This window comes from Vigna unguiculata, chromosome 11 (genome assembly GCF_037176805.1).
Source record: "Vigna unguiculata cultivar grain cowpea cultivar isolate G323 ecotype 2 chromosome 11, ASM3717680v1, whole genome shotgun sequence".
Lineage (NCBI taxonomy): Eukaryota > Viridiplantae > Streptophyta > Magnoliopsida > Fabales > Fabaceae > Vigna > Vigna unguiculata.
The window spans coordinates 29,359,701-29,369,911 of NC_140802.1; positions in this window are offsets into that span (position 1 = coordinate 29,359,701).

A 10,211-nucleotide genomic window follows, 5' to 3' on the forward strand; every position below is an offset into this window, starting at 1 on the left:
TATGGGTCCTTTGAGGTTAGATACATATTACTTTATAAGAGGAATCCAAGTATATTCAATTAGAAACATTAAAATGTTTGATTGTACATTTATTTGAATTGTGCCCTCTTTGCATACAATAGAAACATGTTACACAAATCATATTCCTAGAATAAGGCTTACCTTTTTCTACCCATACCTTACGAGCTCTTTTATTTTTATTCTTGGGAGCTTTCTTATTTGTATGAAAATCCTTTCTCTTAAACATTAGTTTTTCAAAAGTTGTATTATTTGTTGCATCTTCAAGTTTCTTTTCAAGAATGTTAATATCAAACATATAACTCTTGCAAGATGCACACTCAACATTTTCAGTCTCTTTATTTTCTAAAAATGAAATTTTATTTTTCAAAATTTATTCTTGTTCAAGAGATTTTTCAAACTGACTTTGTAAATCCTTAAAATTAGATTTTAATTTTTTATGAACAACATCTAATTTACTATATTTATGAAGTAGTTGTTGAAATGCATCTTACAAAACATCATAATCATTGTCATTACTACAAGAGCTTACCTCATTGTCAAAAGATTCATGGTCGACCATCAAGCACAAATTTGCTTCCGCATCAAATTCACTAGAGTTGGATGAACTTGAAGCATTATCCTCCCATGCTATGTATGCCTTTTTCCTGAGAAATTTTCTGCCATTCTTTTCGTCACTTCTCTTTGAATTCAGGCAATCTGCCTTAACATGTCAAATTTTTCCACATCCATAACATTTAAATTTGAGGAGGATCCTTGATTCTCCTTTTTATTACTCTTGAATTGATTCTTTCCTTTGGCCTTAATGAACTTTGTGAACTTCTTTATCATAAGGCTCAAGTTTTCATCGTCATCACAATCTTCTTCTTTGTGCTTTTTGCCTTTGACAATCCCAGTTTTGAAGGCAATGTTCTTCTTTCTTCCTTCATCTTCTTCTTCATTTAATCTGCTCAGTTCAAGCTCATGCTCCCTTAATTTTCCAAAGAGAACCGCCAGGGACATTGTTGCAAGATTTTGTGACTCCATCATGGTCGTCACCTTTGACTGACAAGTTTTGTTCAAGGATTATAGAACTTTTATATTCAATTCATCAATGTCAAAATTTTTACCTAATCCAATGAGATGGTTGACGATGTGGGTGAACTACTTCTGCACATCGTAAATGGTTTCTCCCTATTGCATACGAAACATTTCATACTCTTGGATCAAAGAGTTTTACCGAGCACGTTTGACATTGTCTCTTCCTTCGTGAGTCACACGAAGAATCTCCCACATTTCACTTGCACTTGTATGGATAAAGATCCTGTAAAACTCATCAAGGGTTAAGGAAGATAAAATTATGTTTCTCACCCTTATATCATATTAGGATGTTTTGCTTTCATCTACAGTCAATTGCACATAGGGTTTTGGTTCCTACACATCATTAACAGTAATAACAAGAACAAATGGTCGATTTATCATAGCATGCCAAATATCCCTATCAATAGTGTTGGCAAAAGCAGAAGACAAGTTTAATGTTAAAGCAAGATTTTGATAATGTCAAAGAAACTCAGAAGCTATTTGGAAGACAATTTGAAGACAAAAGTTTTATGTTTAAAGTTATCTTGTAATTGTTTTAAAGTGTTTAGAATATCTTAGAATCAACAGCAAATTCATAATCTCTCTAATCCTCTTATTTTTGTAAAAACTGATGTGATAATCGATTATAATCGATTATCTTAAGCTGAGTTCATTTTTTCAAAAACCCACTAGAACAATCGATTATCTGCTCAAAACTCTTGTTTTTAGAAACTCACTAGAATAATCGATTATCATAAGTGATAATCGATTATCCTTGGTAGTTTGAAGATGATTGTTCAATTTTTAACCTAATTTTTAAAACCCTATTTAAAGAACTATAGTGCCACTTTGAAACTTACCTTTTTGAGAGATAGAGTCTTAATGTTGTGTTTGCAAAGAAGTTCTCTAAGTGATCTTAAAAGTGCTTTGACAAGCCTATTGTGAGTAGATCGATAACTTTTCCTAAAAGGGTTTCTAGGAGATTGAATGTTGTTACTATTGCTAGGAAAGCTAGGTCAAGTTCTCTATGTGATTTAGAGAAAGTTACTTTTATCTCTAGTGTCTTCAAGAGAGTGTTTTTTTCCTTCTTATCTTGTTATCTGATTGTAATATGATATTTTTAATGATTGAGTTAATCTCTTTGTTTAAAGATATTAACAACTCGACGTAAGATCTTTTGATATGAGCCAATATAAATATTTGAGTTAAATCTTCTTCTCTATCTCTTAATTTTATTTGCTATTGCATTTAAAGGAACTAAGGTTTAAATTAAACGATAAAACTTTTGAATATCTTTTAAAGTATTAATTTTATATTAAAACCAATTCATCCCCCCTTTTGATTTTTGTCCAAACACTAATCATTTCGCTACACGTTTTCAACAAATAGAGTCCAAAACAAATTGCATTCTTACTTTCCAAAGGCGATAATTTTCTCCAACAAAAGGTGGAGGCCTATTAATAAAGACACCTTTAACAAAAGTTTGGTTTTGTCTAACCATTTTCGAAGTTTTGGAATTACTAACAAATTAAATTCTGATACCAAATGTTAAAAATGTGCAACAAAGTTTGGCCTTTGAATATCAAAGTTCAATTATCTTGTGCTCCATATTCACCTTCTGACATACTAAACACGATGCCACATAATCCGCTACATCTGTCTTAATATCTGTCCACCAGAAGGTCGGTTTCAGATCTTTATACATCTTAGTCATACCTGGGTGTATAAGACGACTCTTATGCCCTTCCTCCAAGAACATCTTTCTTAGTAGAGGTTGTCTGGGTACATACATCCTCTCTCTGAAGCATAGGATGTCGTCCTTGCCCATCTTAAAGTCTTTTCCCTTCTCGGTACCCAACCATCCAATAATCTGTTGCAGCTCCTGGTCTTTACCCTGTCCCACTCGAATCTCCTCCAGAAACTCATTTGTGATTCTATACATGCTACACCGTATATGACCTACAACAGTATGTAATCACAAGTTCATATCCCGCAACTTCTTAATAAGCTCCAGTTCTTTCATAATCATGGCAGACATATGAACTCTCTTTCTATTGAGTGCGTCAGCTACGACATTGGCTTTACCAGGGTGGTACAACCACTCAAAGTCGTAGTCTTTTAAGTATTCCATCCAACGTCTTTGTCTCATATTCAGCTCCTTCTGATCAAATAAGTATTTTAAATTGTTATGATCGCTGAACACTTGGAATTGACACCATACAAGTAATGCCTCCAAGTCTTGAGGGCAAATACGACTGCAGCTAACTCCAGGTCATGCATCAGATAATTTTTCTCATGCACTTTCAATTGTCTCGACGCATAGGTTACTGGTCTTTTATTCTACATCAGCATACAACCTAAACCCTAATATGAAGCGTCACAATACACCTCAAACGTCTTAATCGTATCTGGGATGGCTAACACTTGTGCGGTTGTCAACCTCCTCTTCATATCCTCGAAGCAAGCTTCGGACTCATCCGTCCAAGAGAAAGGCTGGTCCTTTGTGGTGAGCTGTATTAGTGGCTGAACCATTTTGGAGAATCCTTCCACAAATCGTTGATAATAGCCGACTAAACCCAAGAAGCTTCGCACCTCTGTAATTGTTTGTGGCCTCTCCCACTTCACCACCATCTCATTCTTCGCTGGGCCTATTGCTATTCCTTGGGGTGAGATTACGTGACCCAAGAATTGCACCTCGTCCAACCAGAATTCACACTTTGACAACTTCCCATACAACTAATGCTCTTTGAGAATTGCCAGCACCACTCTTAGATGATCTACGTGTTCTTCCTGACTCTTCGAATATATCAATATGTCGTCAATGAATACTACGACAAATTGATCCAAATACGACCAGAAGATCTTGTTCATGTACTCCATGAAGATTGCAGAAGCATTTGTCACCCCAAATGGCATCACCACATATTCATAGTGTCCATATCGTGACCTGAAAGCTGCCTTATGCACATCCTCTGGCTTGACTAAGATATGATGATATCTAGATCTCAAGTCAATCTTTAAGAACACTGTTGCTCCCCTCAGTTGATCCAACAAGTCATCAATCCTCGGCAATAGGTATTTATTTTTTATGGTGAGCTTGTTCAACTTTTGATAATCGACATAAAGTATGGAACTGTCGTCTTTCTTCTTCACCAATAACACAGGTGCTCCCCAAGATGATGCACACAAAGTCATTTGTCCCTGCGCTGGTGCTTGGCAGCAGGCCCCTTGCTGCTAGGCGGTGCATGCCTTTCTAAGCAATTTTCCATAATTTCAACACCTGCGGAGACCCCCTTACATTTTCCTAATACTTTTATTCGCCATTCTTAGTTGTTTCATACGTGAACATAATAATAGTGACCCCATGTTCAATTTTAAGTTCCTCTGGTAACAATTTAAGTGTCATTAGGAATCCTTACACTCAATTCATCAAAACCACCAATTTTCAACCATAAACGGATGTTCATGGCAATTTCATCAATTTTAACCTCCAAACTCATGTAATTCAAGGTATATAAGCATCCAGTGTGCAATTAATGTTTAAAGCTACTGTTTTCCCCAATCAAACTCAACCCAAAACCTGAAAATCATCAAAATTGAGTCATATTGCTTGCTTTGCCTGGCGGGTGTTCATCACTGCCAGACAGTTCATCAAGAAAACCCAGAAACTGGGTTGCAAGCTTATGTTGCCTGGCAGTACAGCGCTTCACCGCCAGGCGGTTCCTCACAGGAACCCAAAAATACACTAAATTTGGCATGTATCGCCTGACGATTATGAATGGCCCGCCAAGCGGTTTTTGGAAAATTTCTAGAAACCTAAAATTCAAGAAATGACAGAGAAGAATCATACATATTCAGGCTATACATCATGCAGTTAATCAAATACATAAAATTAATGTAGTCTAGCTCCCCTAACCTGGTTTCCTTTGCTTAAAATTTGAATAGCCTTTGATTCTCCCTTACTCCCAATGGCTTGCCTTAGTTCTCTTCAATTCCACCTCTATGCTTCACTCTCAACACCAATTTCATTATGAATTCTCTCTCAAATTTTGTAGAACAATGGAAGCACTAGCAAACTCTCCCCTTCTTTCTCAAATGGTCACTTAATTATGTGTTAATTAAGCTTTATGACTCTAAAATGAAAATGGCATTAAAAGGGGTGTAATTGCCATTCAAGGTCCATCATTAGTTTTGTTTCCAGGCCCTTTGGCTGCCTTCACGTGGCTGCTAGGGTTCCTAACCCTTCTCATCTTTGCCAAAAATAAGTTTAACAAAAAGAAAGTTTAATTTGTGTCTACCAAGATTCAAACCCATAACCATGCCAATGTCAAACCAATGCACAACCATTTAACCAATTCATGTTTCGTGATAATTCTTAAAATTCTAAGATTATATTATCACTTACATGATCAAGAATATTATTAAATTTGCATACACAAGACTTGAACCCAAGTCCTTTCACACAATAGAGTACTCTCAACCAATTGAGCAAGTACTTTTCCACGTCATACATGCCAGAATTAAATGCAATAAAGGCTCCACTACTTGCATTAATTAATTAATTAATTAATTAAATTTCACGGGTCTTACAAAAGCAGCTCCTCTAACTTGGATTCCTTGCTTAAGTCTTGGAATTTCTTAAGTCTTTGTGCACCACAAAAAGTCCAGTCCTTGTCTCCTTTCCAAGCTTGCTTCCAGTCCTTGTTATCCCCTCTAATTAGTCCAGAGTACACTCTCCTTACAACACTCACTCTTGGCCCTTTCCAAGCCCTCTTTTTCCTACTCAATTGGTCTTTTAATCATGTTTTTATTAAAGTTAATGGTCCTAAAACGAAAATTGGCATTAACATGGCCTTAATTTCGATTCAAGATTCATTAGTGGTTGTTTTCCAGCCCTTTTGGCTGCCCCTTTGTCAGCTAGAGTTTCTAGCCTTTCACATTCATGCCAAAAAGAATTTTTGCAAAAGAAAAAAAAGCTTAGTTTGCAACTACCAAGTTTTGAACTTACAACCATGCAAATGTCAATCAATGCACAACCATTCAACCAATTCAATCAATGCACAACCATTCAACCAATTCATGTTTCGTGATAATTTCTATAATTCTAGGATTATCACTCATCATGATTAAGCGTTTTATTATTAAAATAATAATCAATTAAATAACACACAATTGGCACACACAACACTTGAACTCAAGTCCTTTCACAACAACTAAGTACCCTTAACCATTTGAGCTAGTACTTTTCCACGTCGCAACAATTAATATTTAATGTCATAAAGGCTCCCACTACCGTATTTATTAATTATTTATTTATTTAACTAATTAAATTTCGTGGGTCTTACATTTAATGTTATTACTCAATAACTCGGGGCCTCACTAAGAGGGCTTTATTATCATTGCTCTCAATAAATTAGTGCCCTGCTAGGAAGACTTTAATGTTACTATTCTCAATGACTCGATGCCTCGTTAGGATGACGTTATTGTCATTGCTCTCAATAACTTGATACTTAGCTACAAGGGTTTTAACGTTACTGCTCTCAGCAACTCGATGCTTAGGTTTGAGGGCTTTAACGTTACTACTCTTAGTAATTTGGTGTCTCGCTAAGAGGGCTTTATTGTTACTGCTTTCAATATCTCATTGCTTCGTAGGATGGTTTTATCGTCACTACTCTTAGTAACTCGATGCCACGCTAGGAGGTCTTTAACATTACTACTCTGAATAGTTTGGTAGGAGGGCTTTATTGTTACTGCTCTCATTGCCTCCTTAGGAGGGCTTTATTGAACGTTAAGTTAAATGAACACAGATGCAAACCAAAAGAAAGAGGATTTTTATTTAGAATATAAAGTGTGCTTCGTTAAAACCTTGCTCAGCAAAACCCGACTTTGGGAACGAAATCCAAGTAGAGGAAAAAGAGTACACACATCCTCGTACCTTAGATATAATATCTCTTTACGTGTGTCACTTTCCACATCCTTTGGGGCAAGCTTTGATACATTTTTTTATGTACTGTAGGAAGAGCTTTAACTTATGCTACCGACTTAGGTATGCTCACGTGTTGTCATCTTAGTTGTCACCTTAGGCAGACTTTCTGATTATGGATGTTTGTCCTTGTGCATCTACAAGAGGAGCCTAGGGAAGGAAACCTCCCTTGCGATTGTGGCCTTTTTCGCTCTTGTAAGTCTTTTTGTCCTTCACCTTTTTCTTTCTACTCCAAAGTTTTGAGCATCGTCGGACTTTCTCCAAATTAAGTCAGATGAAGTTTGGCTATTGCTTATTGAGTTGGTCTTGAGGTTTTGTGTCTATTTTCTTGCCGAGCTCTAGTTGTGTGTTACTCCATTTTCCTCATGATGATGATTTTGAAGGCTGGTGTGAGTTGATACTTGTACCACTAGAATTGCCAACTGCCAAGAAAGAGAGGTGCCATGATACTAACATTCCATCAGAAAATATTACTTATACTACTTGTGCAGAAGAGGCTTTGATAAGAGACACACTTGATGTTCTGATCCTGGGACTTTGTTAGGGTCAATCACCCATCATATGAGGTATTGGTTGTTTTGGAGCGTCGACTCCGTCAAGATTTTTTCCTTAAAAGACGTTAGAGGATGGAAGGAGGAAGAGTATTTAAATTGTGAGAAAAGAAGTCCCCCATCGATGGGAACTTACTTTGGGGCTTACTTTTAATGTTATAATAGGAGCCCAATGTTTCCTTAGGAAATCATCCCAAAGTTTCTCACTTTCTATTCCTTTTATTTTATTTGCTTGAGAGAAGAATTAAGAGAGAATATTAGCTTCTCCTCTAAGAGAGAATGCTAGTTTCTCCTTTAAGGTTCTCCTTGTATTAGTTTTTCCTATTTCCAAGAGAGGAGTTGTCATTGTTTTCTCCTTGGGATTAGAGAGAATGGTATGTAATTTTTCCTTTCCTTGAATAAATTATATTCATGACCTATTATCTGTTTTTGTTCCTTTATTTTCATCTTTTATTTTAGTTGTGACTACTTGTGCTAGTACTTTGATACCCAACAATGGTATCAGAGCTGTTGGTTCGTGTGATTATATTTCGTTGTTATTGTCATTATAATAGTGTTATGATAGTGGATAAAGTGTGGTAGTGTGAAAGTGCATGTCTAGGAAAGTGCTGGCTAGGAAAGACTTGGTACTTAAGCATGTCCATTAGTGACCCACCTCTCTTTCTTAGGAATTACATGGTGCATTGGTTCACGGTCTGCCTCGATTGTTCCAGTAGACAGTACAATTCATAGTGAGAAGTGCATAAGTCAGTTTTAAAGCCATGGCAACAAGATACGAGATAAAGAGGTTCAATGGGAAAATTTTCTCATTGTGGAAACTGAAGGAAATTTTGAGAAATGACAACTATCTAGCGACAATTGAAGAAAAACCTACAAGCATTACAGAAAAAAAGTGGAAGGAAATAGATAACAATGTTATAGCATTGCACTTAGCATTAGCAGATGCAGTTTTATTCAGCATTCCAGAGAAGATTACAACGAAATAGATTTGGGATACTCTCTCAAGCCTGTACGAGGTTAAGTCACTTCACACAAGAATATTCTTGAAGAGAAAACTCTATACTCTTCGAGTGAGTATAAAGTTTGTCCAATTTTTCGCGACAGATTTCAACATAATTTAAAATGAACATGCGGAGCTTCTACTCTAGAGTTTACCTGATTTGTATGATCAACTTGTCATCAACATTACAAATTACAACGTTGTTGACCTCTTACACTTTGAGGATGTTGCTGGAGCTGTTCTTGAAGAAGAATCCAAGCGAAAGAAGAAAGAGGATATGGTGGAAAGTGCAAGGTAAATACAAGCTTTGGTGATGGCGAGAGGTAGATCAACAGAACGTGGATCTAGTGGGAGTTACGTTGATAGATGTCAAAGTAAGAAGCATCTCAAATGCTACCATTATGGCAAAAAAGGGCGTGTGAATAAAGATTGTTAGCATTTGAAGAATAGAGGAAAGAACTGTGAGGCATCAAGCTCACAAGGTTGTATGAGAAGTACCTCGGAGGACGAAGATATTCTATGAAGAATAGGAGAGATCTAGTAAGTCATGAAAGCTCAAAAGATCGTGGCATATGTCTATGTGCTTTTGGGAGATACGTTGTAGGAAGTTAATGCATCGACGAGTCAAGAAGAAGCGATGTTGATGTAACATTGTAAACTTGGGTATAATTCAGAGTGAAGTTTGCAAATCCAAGCAGAACGTAATCTCTTACTCGGGCTTAAGAAGGTTGTGTTACCTCTGCACGAGAATTGTGTGGTAAGCCAACAAACATAATCATAGATTGTAGATTGCTAGATTGACTACCAGGAAAAAGGAAAACACAAGAAGACTTGGTTTATTCTGATGTTAAGTAATCACCGGAGTTATCACTAGGAGAATCAAAGTTTAATCCAGGAGATTGTGGGTGTACTACGTCAAGAGGAAGTCAAATGTCTTATTACTAGTTCAAGGAATCCAAAGCACGAGAGAGCTTGAAACTAGGAAAATTAGGTGCTTAGGCTATGCTAACAATGTGAAGGGGTACCATCTGTGGGTCCCACTACCCACAAGGTTATTGTTAAGCAGAAATGAGATGATGCTCTAACCAGAAGGTCTTAAAGAATAAGAAAACTTGGTTTGCATGGTTTAACAAATCTCAGTACGGTTTAAAGAGGGCGCTCATGTGTTCGTACCAAAGATTTGATTCCTTCATAACCCTCGGTTGATGAGTGTTTAGACAATTGATGTTGTATGTGGATGACATTTTGGAGGTAGGCCCCAACAAAGTTCAAATCTAAGAATCGAAGGCATAATTGGCTAGGGAGTATGAGAAAAAGGACTTTGAACCAAGAAACAAGGATTCTAGTGATGCAAATTTACCGAGACATAAAAGATAGGAAGATTTTGCTCTCTTAGAAGAAATACTTACTGATAATCTTGCGGCGCTTCAACATGCAAGATTGCAAGCCAATTTCTATCCCGCTTTCTATCAATTGTTCCTCACGTATGAGTTCTAGCAATGAAGTGGAGAGGATGGAGAACTCTCAAGTACCGAGTGCATCGGTGGTGGACAGTCTTATGAATGCTATGATGTGTACAAGACCAAACATTTCACAAGCA